Here is a 19,901-nt window from a genome sequence, read left to right on the forward strand (position 1 = left end):
CCCTGGTCATGGAGCTGCGGGTGCCAGCAGGCACTGGGGCCCTGCTCTGCTCACAGCCCCACATGGGGATTTGGGGGGACTTGGGGGGGATCTGGGGGCTTCCGTGGCTGGAACCGATGCCTTTTCCTGGTTTTAAAATCAAGACTCAAACGCGGTTCGAAGAGAAAAAGGGCTTTTACCTCGGTGTTTATTTTAAGGATCCTCAGGTGCGCAGGTCCAGGTGGGATGCGCCGGAACGCACCCGCCGCGCCCCCCGCCAGATCGGGATCACTTGATGGGTGTTGCTAATTAGCACATCGGGCAAAGATTCCCCGGTGAGAGGCTCAGGGAGCCCCCTCGCCGAGGAACCTTCCCCTGGTGGTTCCAGCTCCGTGTGCAGAGCGTTCTGGAGGGGACCCTGGGCTCTGCGGCCTCGGAGATGTTTGGGTGTCCCAGCTCGACAAACACGGCCAAGAACGCAGGGGAAAAGCACCGAGAATGCAGGAGTTGTAAAAAGGTAAAAAGGGGGAATAAAAGAAAAGGCAAAAAATCACCATGGCATCAGAACAAGTCCCAGATCCCCCCTGTTCCCTCCTGGCTCTGCCCTAAAGACCCTCCTTATCCTTCCCAGAGCACAAGGAACGGGATAACACCGATGGTTGTGTAGCCGGGGGGGTTTGGAGATGGGGAATGATAAATATCCCTGAGATCTCACATCAGTCCAGAGCCGGTGGGATGGAATTCCAGGGCTTTGGGTAGCACCGACAGCTCCAGAGGGAGCCTCACATCTACCGGGAGCTCCCCTGGCTCTGGATCCAATCCTGGGGCTGGGCAGGGCAGCTCCTGCTGCTGCTGCTGCTCCCGCTCCTGAGCCCTCTTCCGCTCCTGCTCCCGTTCCCGCTCCCGTTCCCGCTCCCGTTCCCGCTCCCGTTCCCGCCCCCGTTCCCGCTCCCGCTCCCGTTCCCGTTCCCGCTCCCAGTCCCGTTCCCGCTCCCGTTCCCGCTCCCCGTTCCCGCTCCCGCTCCGGCTCCCGCTCCCGTTCCCGCTCCCGCTCCTGTTCCTGCTCCCGTTCCCGCTCCCGCTCCCGCTCCCGCTCCCGTTCCCGCTCCTGTTCCCGCTCCCGTTCCCGCTCCTGTTCCTGCTCCCGCTCCTGTTCCTGCTCCCGCTCCCGCTCCCGTTCCCGCTCCCGCTCCCGTTCCCGTTCCCGCTCCCCGTTCCCGCTCCCCGTTCCCGCTCCCCGTTCCCGCTCCCGCTCCGGCTCCCGCTCCCGTTCCCGCTCCCGTTCCCGCTCCCGTTCCCGCTCCCGCTCCCGTTCCCGCTCCCGCTCCCGTTCCCGCTCCCGTTCCCGCTCCCGCTCCCGTTCCCGCTCCCGCTCCCGCTCCCGTTCCCGCTCCCGTTCCCGCTCCCGTTCCCGCTCCCGTTCCCGCTCCCGTTCCTGCTCCCACTCCCGCTCCCGCTCCCGTTCCCGCTCCCGTTCCCGCCCGTTCCCGTTCCCGCTCCCGCTCCCGCTCCCGCCGCAGCCGCAGGGCCCTGGCTGCGCTCCCTGGGCCGCTCCCGGCATCCAGGGCTTGCCCTGCTCCAGGGACTCCCCGGAGCAGCAGCTGCGATCGGGAGCAGAAGGGCCCCGTGAGTCCTTGCTCAGACTGGCACCTCCCAGAGTCGGGTTTAGGATAAATCCTCCCCAGGCCCAGCCCAGCCAGGCCCCGACTAAGCCCTGGCACTGCCAGGCCTGGGAGCGGCACTGCGGCTTCCCTGCAGCCGGATCCCTTCGATTGCCTCTTTAGCCCCATTCAGTTGTACCACGGAGGCTTTTATGGGGAACTGGACACCTTTTAATCCCAGTCTTTTGCTATTCCTGCAGCTCCAATGATTTCTTTGGAGTCAGCTCCAAGCAGGAGCAGGGGAGGCTGCTCCCCTTCCCAGCACAACCAGGCCCAGAGCCGGCACGGTGCAAATGCCAGGGAAAGGAGGAATTTAGGGGGGTAGAAAAGGACAGGCTTGGAAAAAGAGTCAGGATAGTGGGAACCTCTGGAATGCTGGGGGGCAGGAAATGGGGAGGGGGTGAGGCTGGGGGGGCTCAGGGGGCCCAGGGGCTGATCCTGGCCGGCAGAGGAGGAGGAGGCAGGGACGTGGCACCTGAGTGACAGCTCCAAGGTGGCCCCGGGACACCCGGAGTGGGCAGGAATTCATATCCCAGTGGGAATGAGACAGGGTTTGGGCCCTGCAGCTGCAAAACCAGGTTATTATTTCCACAGATCAGCTCAAAACTCGGGAAATGTTTCTCCCTCTTCTCTCCGAGCCTCCAAACACAAAGAAATCCCCGGATCCAGCTGGAAATAAATTTCTCTGTTCTTTAGATAATCAGGTTTGCAGTGCAGGGCTCTGCAGGGGGTGGATTTTGGGACCTGGATTTGGGGATTTCCTGGACCTGCAGAGCCTGTGGAAGGTTTGCAGTGAATTCCTGCTGAGACACAGCCACTTTCAGGAGCGTTTTCCAGGAGAGGAGCAGGCAGCTGCCCAGGGCCGTGTCCCGGGCTGCAGAGGGAATGGGAAGCAGGAGGCAGAGGCTGGAGAAGGGATTTGATTCCCTCCTTGTGCCCAAGCACGAGGGGCACAGCCCCTGCCGCTGCGCCGGAGATGAAAGCAGTGACATTTGCACCCTCTCTGCCTCTGTTTGGGGCTCCTTTCCTGCCTCTGCATCCTTTGGGGGGGAACATCTCCCTTCCCAACCTTCCAACCCGACTTTCAAAGCCATTCCAGCTCCACGAGGCTTCGAAAATCCGGCCCAAAGCCTCCAGTCAGGGACTGCTGGAGGCAAGAGAGGAAGAGCTGGAAAAATCCAGGGGATGGAGAAAAGCTGCTCGTGTTTGCTGCGCTGTCCCGAGCAGAGCCAGGGCCATGTCTGGGAGCAGCTGCGTGGGGCAGGGGTGGCAGGGAAGATTCTGGATCTGCTGGGGCTGGCAGGGTGCCCAGCCCGGCTCTGCCACGCGGGACAGGCTTGGATCCAGCTGGAACACGCTCGGATCCAGCTGGAACACGCTCCTGCAGCCTCGGATGGACGGCTGGGAATGAAACCCCTGCTCCTGCACGGCAGCTTCCAGCAGAGCCTTCCTCTCCTGGCACGAGGAGTTGTGGCTGTGTCTGTGCAGGGCACGGATCCCTGGGCAGAGCTGGATCCTTCCCTTTCCCAGCCCCAGGGGTTTTCCATCCCACTGCAGCCGAGCTCCCCCAGCCGCCCTGCAAAGGGAGCTCGGGGAAGGGGAACAAATCCCGCTCTGTGCTCCCACCCAGGAGCCAGAGCAGCTCCAGCTGGAACGAAACGAATCCTCAGAGCCTGGTTCCACATCCCAGGGTGCTCAAGGGCTTCACCTGCTGCTGCCAAGGTTTCCTGGGGCGGGAATGGTGCAGGAGAAGCTCCTGTGCAACTCCAAATGATCAGTCCTGGGCTGGGAAACCCAGCTGGGATCCCAGGGCACCCCCAAAAAAGGGCTGGGAGAGCTGGGGGTGCTCACCTGGAGAAGGGAAAGATCCAGGGAGAGCTCAGAGCCCCCTCCAGGGCCTAAAGGGGCTCCAGGAGAGCTGGAGAGGGACTGGGGACAAGGCATGGAGGGACAGGACACAGGGAATGGATCCCAGTGCCAGAGGGCAGCGCTGGATGGGATATTGGGCAGGAATTGTTCCCTGGGAGGGTGGGCAGGCCCTGGCACAGGGTGCCCAGAGCAGCTGGGGCTGCCCCTGGATCCCTGGCAGTGTCCCAGGCCAGGCTGGACACTGGGGCTGGGAGCAGTCTGGGACAGTGGGAGGTGTCCCTGCCAGGGCAGGGGTGGCACTGGGTGGACTTTAAGGTCCCTTCCCAACCCAAACCATTCCCTAAATCCCCGGTTCCAGGATTTAAAACCCCTGCAGGGGGTTTAACCCCAACGTCCCGTCCATACCCAGCTCAGGAGGAGCCTGAGCCCAGCAGAACCGTCCAGGGCTGCATCCCCAGGGCCCGGAGCCTCTGCGGGCTCCGTTTGGCAGCAGAAATGTCCAACGAGGAGGAGCACTGGGAATGCCTGGATGCACTTAAAATGTTTTAGCAGCTTTCCCCCAAACACAGATTTGCCAAGGCTGACAGATTTTCCCTTCTTCTCAGACACAGGTATAACAACGGACCCCGAGGGAGAGGAGCCTCCAGGCCAGGAGCTGCAGCCAGGGCTCTCCTGGGCTCATCCCAGGAGAACTCCAGGGGAATTCTGTTTTTTCCAGGCCCAGTGATGGCATTTCTTTGTTGCAGTAGAGCTGAAAATGTGCTTTCCTGGTTTTTTATCCTGTGAAAAAGGGGAATTTCTGCATCTCCCACATTTTCTGCAGCACAGCCCATCCCGAGAGCCTGTCAGGAACGATCCGTGGCCAGCAGAGCCCTGGGAGCACCAAGCCAGGGCTGGCCCCGTTCCCTCCCCTCTCCTGGCTGCGATTCCCTCGGACACATTTTGGTTGTGATTCCTTTGCTTGTGCTTCCAGCCCAAGCAGATGGGGGCCCTTCCCCGGGCTCTGGCGGGGCTGCGGAGGGGATTCAGCCCGGGAACTCCCGGCGGCAGCGGGGCCCGAGCTGTGCCCCTGCGGTGCCGCCTGGGCCGGGCACTTGTGCTCGATGCCGCGATCTCCTGCTTTGTCCATTCCTCGGTTTCCAGCTCCAGGGCTGAGCTGGGGGTTGTTTGTGGTTTGTTTGTGCCAGGGGAGTGTTTGGGGTGGGTTTTTTACACTTTTCCTCTCTGGGATTTGGTGTTTTCCCCCCGTGAGGGGCCTCTTTTCCATAAAAAGAGCTGTTCCCAGCACTTTGGATTTATTTATTCTGAATCTTTTGAGTCAACACTCCAATGCAGTTGGAGCACGAGGTCATCCTTAATATTTTTCACCTTTTCTTGCAGAGGGAGAATGAAACAGCAATCAAATATTTATTTTAGATCCCGGCAGTCTCAGCTTTACCCGGAGCTTTCAGAGCCCTTCCAAATAAACTCTCAGATATTTTGTTGGATTTTTTTTCCCTCCTACTTGGAAAAACAGAGGCATCTGCGGCCCTTTCACTGGGGCACTTCCCAAGCTGTTCCTGCCTGTTTTCTCGGGGTATTTTCTCTCCCTGGAAAGTCTGGGGGCAATGAGGGAGTTTAAACCCTGCCTCCCTCCTGCTCTCCCACTCCTCCTCCTGCTCCCATCCCACGTTCCCACAAACCCCACCGGGAGCGCTGAGCAGCCCCGGGCCATTAAACCCCGACCCTGTGGCAGTGCTGGGGGAATTCCGGGGTTTTGATAGCCATTCCAGCCTGGGATTTGAGATAATTGATGGGAATCTGCAGCCCGGTGTTGATAGCGAGGAGATAAAGCAGTGATGGGCAGGGGCAGCCCCCGCCGCTGCCCGCTCCCCCGGCTGGGCTCTGAAGGGTTCAGCGATGCTCATAAAAACATCATTTCCCCAAATCCTGGTGCCCTTCCTCGCCTCAGCGCGGTCCCGATCCAACACCAAGCCCCAGGCGTGGCTCCTGCTGGGCTGGGAGCCTTTGGGGTCGGGATTTGGGGTGGAGGGGCTGGGGAGCAGCTCAGTGGAATTCGGCCGGGGTCAGCCCCTGCTGCTCCCTGGGCATCTCCGGCTGTGTCCCATGGAAACAGGGAATACCCTGAGCTGGAAGAGATCCACCAGGGCACCCTCAGGAACCACATCCCTGTGTTACCAGTCCTAATTCTGAGCTCCCTTCAGCCCTTTTTGGCAGGAAACCCAAGCTGAAGGGACAGAGACCTTTTCCCAGAGCCCTTTTTGCTGTGAATTCCTGCAGAACCCAATCCAGGAGCATCCCCTGCTCCGTGCAGCTCCTGCTGAATCTCCTACTGGAATCCAGAGGATGTTTTCCCACCTCCCTCTTGGCTCAAATCCTAGCACTGAGCAGGAGAGCTTTTGACATTCTCAGGCTGGAGGAGATGGAGCAGCAGCAGGAGGAGCAGGATCCCAGTGCTGGAGAACTGGGACGTGCTGGGAACAGCCCCATTTTCCCCAGATTTTCTTTATTGCCTTTCCTGCATGTTTAGGGAACAGTAATAAGGAGAAAATACCAGTTCCAGCTGGGATTCCCAAGTGCCAGAGCAGGCGTGCTGGGGAGCTGGGTCGCAGCAGCCCCGCAGGGTCAGTGCCTGGTGCCCCTGCGCAGGGAGGGGCTCGCGGGGGACTCGGGAGCTGGGATTTGGGGGAGCTTCAATGAACAAGGAGACAAATCCAGTCCCTCCAATCCTTTTTGTCCTCTGATAAATATTGCCCTTGAATTCCCTGCCATGCACTCAGCCAGGGAAGAGCTGATGATCCAAGATGTAAACATTTTATTCCCTGGCTCCAAAGCCGAGCACAGCTTTAACCCTTGCCCAGCAAACCTCAGCAGCTGTCAGGGAAGCTTTTAGGGACTGCGGGGGCAGGATCCCAGCCCTGCTGGAGTCACTGGGATTTTGTCATTCCAGGGGCATCTGGGGATAAGGGATGAGGGAGGCAGCGAGGCCAGAGAGATAACGCTTATCAGACAGAGCCCCTGCTGTCAGCCGCAGACACTCACCCGCCCCTGCCCGTACACCCTGACCCCGGGAGAATCCATTTCTCGGGCGTTCTGTCCTCCAAAAGTGGGCAAGGACGGGAGGAGGAGGCTCTGATGGCGCTGGGAAGCGTTTGGAGGGGCCGGGGCCTGCCTGAGCAGGGCTGTGGGAGGTGCTGGCTCGGCTGGGATTCAGCTCAGCCCAGAGCAGGTGGTTCCCACCCCGAATTCCAGCCCCTCCAGAGGCCCCTGAGCAGCTGAGAGCAGCTGACACGGCTGCAGGGGGCACTCGGAGGTGACTGTGACCCTTGGAGGGGACAGAGTCCAACCTGAGGTTCAACAGAGAGCTCGTGGCCACTTGGATTTGTGGCTCCCTTTTCCCTCGGGAGCCACCTGTGGCCGTGATCATCCAAACAGCCGCTTGCAAAAGCCGCTTTGGGGCTTGGCCAGAAGCCACCGCATGGAATTTAACCCTGGATGGAGGATGATGCTGTTGCTTCCCCTTTTCCCAGGATTTTGAGGGTTTCCAGCCCTCAGCACCTCCTGTGTGTGCACATTTGGAACCTCCCCCCCTGCGCTGTTCTATTCTCAGAGGCAACTGAGAGCACAAAGGATGAAAAATGAGCAGCCCCAGCACTTAATTCACTCCCAATCATCATTAACAGAGGGAAGGAGAGAAAAATGCCCTCATACAAATGAAGGCACTATTTGTTAATATTTCTGGGCATGCCAGGACAGCAGCTGTTGATCATTCTCGGTAAGTGCAGGAGCATTTTTGACCTGGAGGATTTCCTGCTCATTGTGCAGCCTCTGTCGCAAGCACTGAGTCCTCTCCGTGTCCTCAACAGATTCCTTGAAGGAATTCAGCCCAAGCCAGGACGAATTTGCTTTTGTTTACTTGGCCAGTTAGGGGCAGTTTAATGAAGCTTTGCGTGGAAAGCGGCTTCTCGCGGGCTGTGGCCACAGCGGCAATTCCAGAGGCAATTCCAGAGGCAATTCCAGATCTCTCACAAGGACATGAGGGAATTCATTGAATTCTTCTTTTGAGCAGAGGATCTGTCTGAGCTGGGCTGAGGAGCTCCCCAGTTTTGTGGGAAGCCTTCCCTGGCAGCACCGTGGGGTGAGTTCACCCTTCATTCCCAGCTGGCTGCGGGAGCTGGGAGAGCCGGAGGAGCTCGGGCAGATGCTGGAGCAGGGATGGATGCGCTGCTGCCTGGAGCTGCTGGGCCCTGGCTGGCGGCCTCGGGGCTGAGGAGCAGCTGGGGACAAACCCAGGGTGTGTCCAAACCCTGCTCTGGCCTTTCTGTGAGGGACAACGGATCAAGGGGGGAATGTGGATACAAATATTGCTGCTAGCAAGAATTTCTCTTGCTCTTTCCAGTCCCGTGGGATGCTTTTCTCTCTCACGGAAGAGATCAGCAGAGTTCTATAAACCACGAACACCTGCGACCTTGCTGAGCTTTGTTTATGGCACAGTAGGAAAATATTTTGACAATGGATGTTTTAGGATTTTAGCCAATCACCCCGGGGGGGCTGATCCTTTGTCCAACTAGACTATGAAGAAAAAAGTCTATAAAAGAGTAGTAAAATAATTAAATAAATTGATCTTGCGGCACAATTCCTGCCTGCTGGATCTCTCCTCTCCTCCTCCCCACCGCTGTGGGACATCACATCAGGGGAACACCTGGAGAGCTTTGCTCCGTGCTCTCTCTGTCCCCTGTGCCACAGCCCCAGCAGGGATTGTCCCCTCTGCCCTGTGCTCAGGTGAGGCCCCACCTGCAGGGATGGCCCAGCACAGGAGGGACCTGGAGCTGCTGGAGAGAGCCCAGAGGAGGCTCCAGGATGATCCAAGGGATGGAGCAGCTCTGCTGGGAGGAGAGGCTGGGAGAGCTGGGATTGTTCAGCCTGGGGAGGAGACCAGGGGTGAGCTCACTGTGGCCTCGCAGGGCCTGAGGGAGCTGCAGGAAACATAGAGAGGGACTGGGGACAGGGGATGGAGGGACAGGACCCAGGGAATGGATCCCAGTGCCAGAGGGCAGGGATGGATGGGAGATTGGGAATTGGGAATTCCTGGCTGGGAGGGTGGGCAGGCCCTGGCACAGGGTGCCCAGAGCAGCTGGGGCTGCCCCTGGATCCCTGGCAGTGCCCAGGCCAGGCTGGACATTGGGGCTGGGAGCAGCCTGGGACAGTGGGAGGTGTCCCTGCCAGGGCAGGGGGTGGCACTGAGTGGGTTTAAGGTCCCTCCCAACCCAAGCCATTCCAGGATTCCATGAAATCAGTTCAGACTTCCCCCCGCGTGCCTTTGGGCTCAGCTGCAGCTGAGGGAGGCCCTGCTCCCCTTGCTGGGCCCTGCTCAGGCTGCTCTGAGTTCGCTGCTCCCACAAAATGCTCTCTTAAATCGGACGTTGAGCTCAGATTTCCCATCAGGGCCTTCCAGGTGAACCAATCTCATGGGATCAGTTTAATCAGGAAAAAATCTGAAACATTCTGGAAACTCAAGAAGTGAACATCGAAAAGAAAGGCATCCCCTGCAGAGGTGAGGAAGTGAGGTGCCAAGCCAGGGGCCAGGGCAGGGGCTGGGGTGGGATGTCCTGAGGGAAGAAACCACCTGGATTCCCTCCAGAGATTCCCTAAAAGCTGCTCCAAACAGCGGAATTGTGCAGTGCAAGTTTCTCCTGTGCCCATCAAACCTCTGCTGCTGCTTTGGCTGCTGGTGCCAGGTTTGAGGGACAGGACACAGGAGCCTCTCCAGCCTGGGGGGATTTTACAGCCAGCGCTGAGAAGTCTCCCAGAGAATCCCCAAAATGCTGAGTGAGGCAGTGAGAGGATCAAACTGGCTCCTTTTAGACATGAAAAGTGCTTTGCCCACCGGGAACGATTGCAGAACTCTTTGTAGGGATTGGCAGCAGAAAATTCGCCCCTGAAGGAGGCTTTGGATCAGATGAAGAAGCTCCACTGCCAGCCCGAAATGGGGTTTTTGCCTCCCTCAGCAAAGCCCCCCCAGAGCAGCGTCCCAGTGTCACTCAGAGCAGGCTGGACATTTGCTCCCAGAGAAACTTCCCCCAGCTGGCTGGGGCTGATGGGGAATTATCTGCTCTGGCTGGGCCTGGCTCAGGAAGGAGGGAGGAGCTTTCTATTGTCAGGATCCAGCCCAGGAAAGGGGCTCTTGGGGCATTTTGGGGTAAGTGTCCCCAGTTGTTAACCAGCAGCTCTTTGGTAACAGCCAGGGTGGCTTCTGGCACTGAGCTCCAGCCCAGAGTCCTTGAACTTTGTGTCTGAGCCACCAGAGCTCCAAAAATGCCATTGATAAAACCATGGAGTCCTGGAACTGTTCAGGTTGGAAAAGACCTTTACGGGCATGGAGTCAACACCCCCCAGCGCTGCCAGGGCCACCCCGACCCTGTCCCCAGGTGCCACATCCACAGGGCTCTAAATCCCCCCAGAGATGGGGACTCCACCCCTGCCCTGGGCAGCTGGGCCAGGGCTGGACACCCTTTCAGTGAAGAAATTTCCCCAATATCCACCTAAACCTCCCCTGGCCCAGCCTGAGGCCGTTCCCTCTCCTCCTGTCCCTGTTCCCTGGCAGCAGAGCCCGACCCCCCCAGCTGCCCCCTCCTGTCAGGGACTTGTGCAGAGCCACAAGGTCCCCCCTGAGCCTCCTTTGCTCCAGGCTGAGCCCCTTTCCAGCTCCCTCAGCCGCTCCTGGGGCTCCAGCCCCTTCCCAGCTCCCTCAGCTCTGCTCCGCTCCTTTCTTTCCCTGCCAGGATGATTCCTTGCTCTGGCAAAGCCTTTTCAATACTTCAGAGCCGTTCAAGAGTCCCTGCTCGGAGCTCTCCCTGCAGCTGAGCAACCCCAACTTCGGGAAGGGAAGAACAGCAGAGATTCTGAATTTCCAGCAGCACAAAACCCTGAATTAAACCCAAACCCCACATTAGGCAAAGCAGGAGCCAGGAAGTGCCATCAGGCCCGGTGACTTCATCTCAGCCCTTTGTCCCTGCTCCCGAAATACTCATTAATTACATCATCAGGGCTATTTTTGCCCCGTGCTCTCTGACTCAGAGCTCAGGATGGAGCTGCCCTGGGCAGGCCGAGGCTGCTGCCTGCAGGATTCTCTTGCATTAGGGGGAAAAAAAGAAAGAAACAACAAGAAAAGAAACAATAAAGTCATGTTTGAAATGGAGGAGATATTTTTGAGCTGTGGCAGGCAGTTCTCCCCTGCTTCCTCCGTTATAAATGTCCTTTCTGCGCCGAATGGATGGGGAAATAATGGCCTGAGTGGTTCGCTTTTATCTGGCAGGTTTTGTTTTCAGAGATGGGGAGAAAGGAGTTCATTCTTAACGTAAAGAGATAGAGAGAGATTGCAGAGTTGGGATCAAAAGCTGTGGCAAGGCAGATCCGCAGCGCGTGGCGGCGGGAGTGACCTCCCTCAGTCCCTGCATTCGCCGCGGCCGAGCCGGGGCAGGGAGGCAAACGCGGTGGCAATGTGGGCAGCGACCTGGGTGGCCCCCTGGGTCTGTCACTGCGCAGGGAGCGGGCAGGGCACGGAGCTGAATCCTTGTTTCCAGCACCCCCCGTCCCTAAGGACCAAACCTGCCGGGGAATGTTCACAATCCTTTTCTTCTGCTGGAAAACAGAGTGTAAATAAAATTTCCACCTGCTCCACAAAGCCTGTATTGATGTTGATGAATTTCTTGGGGAATTTAAGACTCCCTAAACCAAATATTAATTTTCCTGTGTGTTGCTCATTTTCATTTGGATACTGAGGGAAAAACGTCTTTGATGGAAACTTGGAGCTTAAGGCAGCTCCACTGCAGATCCTGCTCCCTGCTCTGAGTCTTCCCATCTCCCAGGAAAGCATCCCACAGCTGCAGCCTCTCCACATCCCTGGGCTCTGACTCCACTGGCTCCACCTGGACCCCTCCCAGCCCGCAGCTCTCAGCTCATCCCTACTCTAAATCCTTGCTTTCCTATAGAAACTCCCATTTTTCCCAGCTGCCTCCGGCCATTCAGCTCACACAGGGAGCCTCTGGATCAGCCTCAGGTGCCTCCTGAACACCCTGAGTGACTGGGAAATGAGATGTTCCTGCTGCTGGATTTTATTCCTCTGGCAGGAATCGATCCCCTCTTTCCTTTCCCTCTATGTTCTCAACAGAGCTTGAAATTAATTCACTTCTCTGCCATGCAGCAGATTGCCTCTCCCACTCCGTGTCCTGATGGATACACAGGGATCAGATCCCCCCTGCTGCCCAGCACAGGGCTCTCCACGCTCCCTGCTTGTCCCAGCTCCTGGGAACACAGCTCATCCTACGGCTTGGAGCTCCCAAACCAGCCCAGTTGTGTCTCAGGGGTGACTTCCCGGCCCTAAAACCCTTGGGGACAGCCAGGTGCTCCCCTGGGGACAGTAAAATATTGCCTTGGGGACAAACAGCACTGGCCTGGGCTCTCCATGGCCTCGGGGCTCTTCCCATCCAGGCTTTGGATGCTGCCAGAGACCCCCAACAGCTCCCACCTTGGTCCTTGTGCCCCAGAGAAGGGACAGGGTCAGGGTCAGGGTCAGGGTCAGGGACAGGGTCAGGGTCACACCTTGGCTCTGCCCAGGAAAAGGCAGCAGCCCCAGGGATTAGTGAGAGCCCATCCAGGCAGGATCCTGAGGGGACAAACCACTCACAGAAGAGCAAAGGTTTCACATCCTTTCCATGCAGGTTTTTCTTGGCTTCAAGAACTGTGCTCTGGCAGAAATTGAAAAGCAGCATCCCCAAACTCATCCCATTCCTGAGGAGCTGGAGGCGGCCAAAAAGCAAATTTGTAAGAAATTCCTCTTTTTTTTTTCCTTTTGCTTGTTGGTCTTGGTCCAAATTGGACTGAAACCAGCAGCACCTTTTTAAATTTATCCCTGAGCAGAAACTCCCCCGGGTTTGCAGCTGCTCCTGAGAAACCACTTCAGCTTCCCTGAGGATGGGGGTGGGAGAGGCTGTGAGTGGCACTGAAAGGCTGCTGGGGAATCAGGGAATATCCTGGGCTGGAAGAGACCCCGGGATCAGCCAGTCCCAGCCTGGCCCTGCCCAGACCCCCCAACAACCCCAGCCTGGGCATCCCTGGCAGCGCTGTCCCAGCGCTCCTGCAGCTCTGGCAGCCTCGGGGCCGGGACCATTCCCTGGGGAGCCTGGGCAGTGCCCAGCACCCTCTGGGGGAAGAGCCTTTCCCTGATCTCCATCCCAAATCCCAAAACCTCTGCAGGTCACAGGGGCCACAATAACCTGTGTTTGACTGGCCCCGTTCCTGAGGCTCCTGAGCCCCTCCCGACCCTCCCTGCAGAGCTGGGATGGAGCCCAGGGAGAAGCCGAGCTCTGTCCCAGGGACAGCTCTGCCACCGGCAGCTGGGGCAAAACCTGAATTCCATGAACCCAACACAATTCCTGCTCCCGTGGTGCCGGCGAGGGATCCGAGCAGGGATCAGTCCAAAGGCTGCACTTGGCTTTGGTTTCAGCTTCCTCATTTCTTTTTCTTAATCTAAATAATCTCAATTTTTTGGCCAGCGAGCCCCTGATTCAGTGCCCAGAGAACCTTATTGTAAAATCTTAAATATTTGGACTGTGGTAACTTTTTTATTGAAACAAATTTTGAGCCAAGCATGGCTTCAGCTCTGCCTCTTGTGGGGGTCACAAGCTGGAATAAACAATTCCAAACAATTCCAAACAATGCCAAAAATAACAAAAGGAAAATTCACTGAAAAATTCCTGGTGGCCGTAGCCTTCATTTCCAGACGGTGCCTGATTTATTCCATCCCACATCCCAGCCAGGCGGTGCCAGGGGGAAATCACTGGCAAGGAAATGGTTAAAGAAGGGCTAAACGTGGATTAAAGGAGTTCTGAGCACTTCCCTGCTTCCCCCTTCCCCAAATGCCTGCTCCAAGCCGAGGTGCTGCTGGTGCTCCCTGGGAGCTGCAGCCCGGCCTGGGGATGCTGGGGCTCTCTGTGACAATCCCGAGCACTGGCAGCGATCCCGAGCTGGGGTTTTTCTGTGTGGAGCTGGAATTCTGCAGCACACGCAGCAGGAACACAAAACTGGGTTGAGGCATCACTGTAAAAATTAATCTCCCATTCCGGGCCTCGGGCTGCCCTAAAGGAGCGCTGCTGGAGGAGGGAGGTGAACGCGGGAGCCCGGGGGGGTTTCGGGGCCTCAAGGCACAGAGACCTCGGCCCAGCGAGCAGGAACGAGCTCGGGAACACCGAGGCCGTTCCATTGCAATTGTTCCCGTGTTCTGCACTTAACCACAACCCAAACTCTGGTTGGAACAGGTGTAAGCGCCTCTCCGGGCCAGAGCTGAGGCACCGTTTTGGGATTGACAAGTGAGCGATGCTCCTTTCCCTCAGCCAGACTGCCCCGAAAGCCTGGGCAGGGCCAGGGGAACTCGGCTCCTGGGGGATCTGGCAGCTGAGTCAGCAAAACCAGGCTCAGTTTCCCTCTCAGACCCCACACATGGATTGGCCGGGGGTGTTTAATCCCTCGCTGAGCTTTTACGGGCCCGGCTGGGCTCTGATGAACTCCTGGAGGGGGATCCTGCGGGATTCTCCCACCCAGCTGGGGAGTTTTCCCGGGCACTGAGCCGCAGGAATGCCTTTCATGGATTCACGGAATGGTTTGGGTTGGCAGGGACCCCAAAGCCCACCCAGTGCCCTGGGCCGGGACACCTCCCACTGTCCCGGGCTGCTCCCAGCCCCGTCCAGCCTGGCCTTTCCAAACAGAGCAAATCCCTCATTCAGCACTGGATACAAATATTGCTGCTAGCAAGAATTTCTCTTGCTCTTTCCAGTCCCGTGAGATGCTTTTTTCTCTCATGGAAGAGATCAGCAGAGTTCTATAAACCACGAACACCTGTGACCTTGCTGAGCTTTGTTTATGGCACAGTAGGAAAATATTTTGACAATGGATGCTTCAGGATTTTAGCCAGTCACCCCAAGGGGGGCTGATCCTTTGTCCAACTAGACTATGAAGAAAAAAGTCTATAAAAGAGTTGTAAATAATTAAATAAATCGATCTTGCTGCACAATTCCTGCCTGCTGGATCTCTCCTCTCCTCCCCACCACTGCGGGACACCGCAATACAGCAGCACAGAACCCTCGGCCTGGGGCCTTTCCAGGCAGAGTTTGTCCCCTTGATTTGTCCCTTGATTGTGGTTTTGTGCCCCCTTTGGACAGCAATCCTTGGGCTTCTGGGTTTGGGGAAGGCCTCAGCCTGGAGGGTGTGGGGCCCATGGGGGGTCTGCAGGCAAGGGAGTCTAAAAGGGAATTTAGGAGAGACCGACCCCTCTGCTCCTCTCCTCCTTTCCTTCATCCAAATTATCCAAATTATCCTTCATCCCCCCTCATCCACATCACCAACCCTCCCACCCTGGGAGAACATTCCCGAGGCTCTTGCTGAGAGGACTGAGAGGAACTGGTGCTATCGCTACCACCCGTAATGGAACAGGATTTCAGGGAAAAAAATCCTTGTTTTTCCAAAATGGGAATCTCTAATGAGGGAAGAGTCATGCTTGGAAGTGGAAATTATCTGTGCTCAAAATGGGGCACTTAAATTCCAGCTTTTGTTGGATTTAGCTCAGGGTTTGTGTCATTGTTTTAGTGGAACACAGTGAGGTGTAACAGGAATTTCAATAGCATGGAATGGGATCCATATTTTAGGGGTGTTTTCATATTTATAGATTCCATTTGCTTTTTCAAATCCTCCTGCTTCAGTGTTGGAGAGCGAAGCATTTCCAGGAGGGGGTTCTGACATTTCCAAAATGAAATTTCTGCTCGGGGAAGTTTCTCTGTTCATTCTGATGTGGAAGGAAAATGAATTCCGAGAGGCTGCGGCTCCCAAAGGACGGGAATTGCGTTTTGCCTCTCCCTTTGTGCCTCTGCCCTTTGCCACGGGCTCCGGGGGAGGCATGGGCAAGGCTTGGAGGAGAACTTTGGAGGGATACCCCGGAGCCGTGGGGGATGTTTGCACTGAATTCCATGGATTTCTGTGGGAAGGGCAGCCTGGGTGCCTCTGGGATGCTCATTCCCACCCTCCAGTGGGTCTCCAGGTGTCCATCCTGGCTCTCCGATCCATGCCTGGCCAGGCTCGCGCCAGGATTCCAGCGGCACTTGGGGCTGGGCGAGCAGGGGACAATGGGGACAGCGCTGACTTCTCCTGCTGCTGCTGGGATCGGGATGGGATCGGGATGGGATTGGAACCTCTGGCTGCTCACGGAGCGCTGCCACCCTCTGCCGGGAGCGGGGCCAGGCTGGCACCCCGGGGCGGGGCAGGGCAGAGTGGGGCAGGGCAGGGCAGGGCAGGGCAGGGCGGGGCAGGGCAGGGCAGGGTGGGGCAGGGCGGGGCAGGGCAGGGCGGGGCAGGGCAGGGCAGGGCGGGGCAGGGCGGGGCGGGGCAGGGCGGGGCAGGGCGGGGCAGGGCAGGGCGGGGCGGGGCAGGGCAGGGCGGGGCAGGGCAGGGTGGGGCAGGGCGGGGCAGGGCAGGGCGGGGCAGGGCAGGGCAGGGCAGGGCAGGGCATCCTCCCCTTCCCAACCCTCTGCGGGGGCCGGGGGCGCTCAGCTGGACTGGACCTGCCCGGGGTCACCTCCTGCTCAGCCATGCCCAGGGGTCACCTCCTGCTCACACCACGGCCAGGCTGGACCTTCCTGGGGTCACCTCCTGCTCACACCACGGCCAGACTGGACCTTCCTGGGGTCACCTCCTGTTCACGCCACGGCCAGGCTGGTCCTGCTTGGCAGCCTGGGGGAGTTTGGGGTTTGGAGCACCGAGGAAGGGAAATCCTGCACCCCAAAAATGCAGAAGTGCCACGGCTTTGTGGCTGGGGGGTCACAGGAGCTGCCACCTTATCCCCTGAGTGACCAGGGCCATGGCGATGGGTCCGCACAGAGCCCATTCCAACCTCACCCCATGAGGGATCAGGGATTGGGGATGGGTCTGCACAGAGCCCATTCCCTGCCTGAACCCCATCCCAAAGGATCCCAGCTCCCTCAGGCTCCTTTGCTCTGCTGCCTCTTCCCCTGTCCTTTCCCTGCTCTCCTCATCCGGAGCCAGAGCTGTCAGCAGTCCCTGGGACACAGGAATTCCTCTTCTGGATCTGTTTATGTGGAAAAACCACCAGGAATGAGCTGGATGTGGGATGCAGTGGCTGGGCTGTGACTCAGGCTGCTCCAAGAGGCTTTACAATTGCTCTGCAATAGATGGGATTGCTGAATTCCAGGTTATTTCCATGGCTGGAATTTCACATCTGTTTGCAGGAATTGCTCTCTGGGTTCCATGAAACCCAGCTCAGGATTTCAGAAAGGAACACTTTCTGTAAATCATTCCTTTATCCTGACTTACCCCAGGCAAATCTTTGATTCCTGTCTTTCCACAGGCACCGAACTGAATTAGTGGAGCTGGGAGAAAACCCAGAAAACACAACGGGGCAGGAAATGGATGTGCTGTTTACTGGGAATGGGAATAATGGGAACAGCCCCCGGCAGCCAGGAGCTAATGGAGATCCCAATCCTGCTGGAAGGGAGAGCTCATTTGTGTTTATCCATTTGCTGGGTGTTTTGTGGGATTTTGGAGTGTTTTGTATTCATGGATTTCCCTTTGTATCCCAAAGCTTGGCAAGCAATGAGGAACACGAAGAAAGGGAGAATAAGTCAGTCATGGATTTGGGATTTCAGCTGTTCAGACTCCCAGGAAAGGTGCAGGAAGAGAAAACAATCCCTCTTTTCATGCCTGGGGGCAGGAGCTGCTTGAGGGCATTTGCTGTGATTTTCCTTGATTGAAAAAGGGACATTTCCTCATTTCTGAGCCCCAAAATCTGCTGCTCATTGTGGCTGCCTCCGAGTCACCCCAGCGGGCACCTGGCTCCTCCTGGAGCTACCAAACCTTTCCCTTCCCCTGCCCTGAGTTATTCCCACCAGAGAAGGCAACAGAAGGAAGCTGTTACCCCGATCTTCATCCCAGCTGTTCCAGGAATGCCTCGGGATTCCACCCCTGCTGTGTTCACAGCTGAAGCAAAAGGAGCTGCACAGAGAGCTCCTGCTCCCGGGAATTGCCTTTCCACCTTGTGGCACATCCTCCCAGATGAGCCTTTGGATTAAACCAGGAGCAGCTGGATTCACTCCGAACACGGGAGATCCTGGTTGGGCATTGGGGAAAACTCCTGTGATGGGGCCGGTGAAACACTGGAAAAAATTGCCTGGGAATGGGGCAGCAGTAACATCCCTGGAGCTGTGCAGGATGGATCGGGATGAGCATCCCTCAGGAAGGAGCAACCTGGGTGAGCCTTTCCCTGGCAAAGCAGAGGCCTGGGACCCCTCCCAGCCAGGATTTGTGTTACTTTACTGCCTGGTGTGACAAACCAGTGGGGATGTCCTTTATCGGGATCTGATACCCAGGGATGTCCTTTATCCCTCACCCTGCCCCTGATTTCCCAACACCAGGCCAGGCCTGGCTGAGCCAGGCTTCCCAGAGCCACATCCAGCCTTTCCCTGTGGAGCAGAGCACCACAAACTTCACATTTGTGCTCTGTCTGTACAATTTATTCTGCAGATCTGTGTCTGTTCCCATGTCCTGCTTCCCTAAATTCAGGAAAATCTCAGTCCCAGTCCCTGCCCTCCTCCCTGGATGTTCTTGGCAAACCCACCAAGCAGCACAATTCCCTTCTTCACGGTTTTGCTAAAATCCCTCCTGCCCCCTCTCCTTTGCACAGGGATGCTCCACAGTCTGCTCCACAGCCTCGGGAGGTTCGTCCCCCAGCACTGCACTGATGATGATGATGATAATAATAATAATAATAATAACAATAGTAATAATTCACACTCAAGCACTGCAAGAAGAACCTTGGTGGTTTCCAAGAGCCTGTCCCTGATCCTGGGGCACAGAGATGAGGTTGCAGCAGAAATTCCCAGGTCAGATCTGGTGCCAGTTAATGAGCTGAGGAATTTGGAGATTGCTGAACATCTGGGCTCAGCCATGGCCCAATGGTGACTGAGGAAAAGGGATCCCCAAGGACTGGGAACCTGCGGATCCGACGTCAGCATGGCCTGTAAGGGACTGACCTTGATTTTTTAATAGCTTGGAAAAGCTTCTGTGGCAGGGTCTGAGCAAGGAAGCGTGGAAAGAACAGCAGAGCTCCTGTCATGGAATCAGGGAATGCTTTGGGTGGGAAGGGACTCAAAGCCCCTCCGGTGCCACCCCTGCCCTGGCAGGGACACCTCCCACTGTCCCAAGCTGCTCCCAGCCCCAATGTCCAGCCTGGCCTGGGCACTGCCAGGGATCCAGGGGCAGCCCCAGCTGCTCTGGGCACCCTGTGCCAGGGCCTGCCCACCCTCCCAGGGAACAATTCCCAATTCCCAATCTCCCATCCAGCCCTGCCCTCTGGCACTGGGATCCATTCCCTGTGTCCTGTCCCTCCATGCCTTGTCCCCAGTCCCTCTGCAGCTCTCCTGGAGCCCCTTTAGGCCCTGCAAGGGGCTCTGAGCTCTCCCTGGATCCTTCCCTTCTCCAGGTGACCATTCCCAGCCTCTTCCCCCAGCAGAGCTGCTCCATCCTTGGATCATCCTGGGGCCTCCTCTGGGCTCTCTCCCACAGCTCCATGTCCTTCCTGTTCTGAGGAGTCCGGAGGAGCCCAAGTGGGACCCAGAGGGGGCAGAGGGGCAGCATCACCTCTGAGCCTGCTGCCCACGGCATCCCATGGACGAGCAGAGCCGGCCATGCTCCGAGCAGATACTGCGGGACAAGCACAAGAGTACCGGGCATCCACGGCAGCTGTGAGTGCCAGACTGCCCTGGCTGTTTCCAGCCTCTCCTGGAAGCGCTGAGCCGCTGGCAAACACATCCCTTCCTGAGCTGCTGCCCTCCCCAGAGCCCAGACTGACATTCAGGCGTCAAAACCCAGATTTCAGCCCTGAGATGCAAAATTTGGAGAAGTGAAGTGGCCTCCAGTGGCTGAGCTCTCCAAACCCCATCGCCATTCTCCAAACCCCATCGCCATTCTCCAAACCCCATCCCTGCTCCCCAAACCCCATCCCCACTCTCCAAACCCATCCCCGCTCCCCAAACCCCATCCTTACTCTCCAAACCCCATCTCCACTCCCCAAACCCATCCTCACTCCCCAAACCCCATCCCTGTTCCCCAAACCCATCCCCGCTCCCCAAACCCCATCCCTGCTCCTCAAACCCCATCCCTGCTCTCCTGCCTGCTTTGTTATCCCCAAACAAAGTTCAATCCCCGCTCCTGTCCCTGAGCAGGAAGCAAAGCCCGGAACACTGAGAGCTGATCCCAAAAACCAGGGGGTGCAATGGGACACAGCTGGGTCCCAAAGGGAAAAGCAATTCCCTCGGGAAAGGCCTGAACCCA

At 57.5% G+C, this 19,901-nt stretch overlaps 1 protein-coding gene across 2 annotated transcripts in view; it reads right to left on the reverse strand.

Moving 5' to 3' along the window:
- LOC116455997 (acid-sensing ion channel 2) overlaps positions 1-19,901 on the reverse strand; it is a 396,972-nt gene that overhangs the window by 124,306 nt on the left and 252,765 nt on the right. The window lies entirely within an intron of this gene.

This window comes from Corvus moneduloides, chromosome 26 (genome assembly GCF_009650955.1).
Source record: "Corvus moneduloides isolate bCorMon1 chromosome 26, bCorMon1.pri, whole genome shotgun sequence".
NCBI classification, from domain to species: Eukaryota; Metazoa; Chordata; class Aves; order Passeriformes; family Corvidae; genus Corvus; species Corvus moneduloides.